The 2,291-nt window shown below is 38.8% G+C and overlaps 1 non-coding gene across 1 annotated transcript; it reads right to left on the reverse strand.

The window, feature by feature from the left end:
* Positions 1-200: 200 nt before the first annotated feature.
* On the reverse strand, positions 201-332 carry LOC126010132 (small nucleolar RNA SNORA51). Its single transcript, XR_007496268.1, has one exon. It is a non-coding gene; the product is annotated as a small nucleolar RNA SNORA51 (small nucleolar RNA).
* Positions 333-2,291: the final 1,959 nt, after the last annotated feature.

Raw genomic sequence — 2,291 nt, forward strand, 5'->3', positions numbered from 1 at the left:
CTGGCAGGGATGTGGAGAGAAAGGAACTCTTATCCACTGCTGGTGGGAATGCTGTCTAGTCCAACCTTTATGGAAAGCGATATGGAGATTCCTCCAAAAACTGGAAATTGAGCTCACAATGACCTAGCTATACCACTCCTAGGGATATACTCTAGGAACACAAGAATACAATACAAATATTTCTTCCTCACACTTATATTTTTTGTCCCCCAATTCACAATATAGACCAGGCAAAGGGCCTGTGTTGAGGTGTATATGGGTGCATTTACTGTACCTCCTCTTCCTATACAGTCAGTGTAAAGAACACAGCCTGTGTTAAGAATTGGGAGGCCTTATCTTTCCTTTCTTTTTCTTTTATTGATTTTTAAAATATATGTATAAAAAATCCTTCACCAGTACAACATTCGCATGACCAATATCCCAAGTATCCTTCCTCCCCACCCCACACCGGTGTGTACTCTAGACAGGCTTTTTACTTCCCCCATTCAGTCACATTTTTTATGATAGTTCTCAGTGTAATTATTTCTGTGACTGCACTAAACATTCCCTGTGGTGAGCTTCATGTTGGGAGCTGGACCCTCCAGTCCTCTTCTATTTTGTCTCTGAGAATCATTACACAAATGTTTTTCATTTTTCTCAAAACCCATAGTTGAGTGAGACCATTCTGTGTATATCTCTCTCACTCTGACTTATTTCACTCAGCATAATAGATTGCATATACATCCATGAATAGGAAAATTTCATGACTTCATCTCTTCTGATGGCTGCATAATATTCCATTGTGTATATGTACCATGTTTCTTTAACCATTCATCTATTGAGGGGCATCTATGCTGTTTCCAGAGTCTAGCTATTGTAAATAATGCTGCTATGAAGATAGGTGTGAGAAAGGGATTTTTGTATTGTAGTTTTGTGTTCATAGGATATATTCATAGGAGTGGTATAGCTGGATTGTATGGGAGCTCAATTTCCAGCTTTTGGAGAAATCTCCATATCGCTTTCCACAAAGGTTGGACCAGACAGCATTCCCACCAGCAGTGAATAAGAGAATACTAGAATACAGAATACAAGAGCCACCCACTGAGTGGGAGAAACTATTCACCCAATACCCATCAGATAAGGGGTTAATATCCAAAATATACGAGACACTGACAGAACTTTACAAGAAAAAACATATAACCCCATCAAAAAATGGGGAGAAAAAATAAAGAGACACTTTGACAAAAAGAAATACAAATGGCTAAAAGGCACATTAAAAAATGCTCCACATCACTAATCATCAGGGAGATGCAAATCAAAATAACACACCACAGAGATTGGAACACATCAAGAAGAATGAGAACAAGCAGTGATGGCAGGGATGTGGAGAGAAAGGAACTCTTATACACCTATAATTTTGCAGCACTATTCACAATAGCCAGGCTCTGGAAACAACCAAGATGTCTTTCAACAGATGAATGGCTAAAGAAACTATGGTACATATACACAATGGAATATTATGCAGCTGTCAGGAAAGATGAAGTCATGAAATTTTCCTGTACATGGATGTACATGGAATCTATTAAGCTGAATGAAATAATTCAGAGGGAGAGAGATAGATGCAGAATGGTCTCACTCGTCTATGTGTTTTAAGAAAAATAAAAGACATTTTTGCTACAATCTTCAGAGAAAGAGAGGAGGGCTAGAACTTCCAGCTCACTTCTGAAGCTCACTACAAAGAATGGTGAGTGCAGTTAGAAAAATAACTACACTGAGAATTATCATAAACATGTGAATGAATGATGGAATAGGAAAGCCTGTCTGGAGTACAATGGGGATGGGTGTGAGGGAGGGAGATTTGGGACATTGGTGGTGGGAATTTTGCACTGGTGAAGGGGGTGTTCTTTACATGATTGAAACCTAATCACAATCATGTTCGTAATCAAGATGTTTAAATAATCTCAACAAGTGATGCTAGGACTACTAATTTTCACATGCAGAATAATTAAACTGAACCACTAGGCCATACCAGATAAAATATTAAAATATTTACATATTAAGGTGAAAACTTCAAACTTTTTTTTGTTTTGTTTTGTTTTGTTTTGGTTTTTGGGTCACACCCGGCAGCGCTCAGGGATTACTCCTGTCTCTACACTCAGGAATCGCCCCTGGCAGGCACGGGAGACCATATGGGATACCGGGATTTGAACCACCGTCCTTCTGTATGCAAGGCAAACGCCTTACCTCCATGCTATCTCTCAGGCCCAGACTTCAAACTCTTAAAGGAATTTATATGGGTATATATTTTATGA

This window comes from Suncus etruscus, chromosome 5 (assembly GCF_024139225.1).
Source record: "Suncus etruscus isolate mSunEtr1 chromosome 5, mSunEtr1.pri.cur, whole genome shotgun sequence".
Taxonomy (NCBI): Eukaryota; Metazoa; Chordata; class Mammalia; order Eulipotyphla; family Soricidae; genus Suncus; species Suncus etruscus.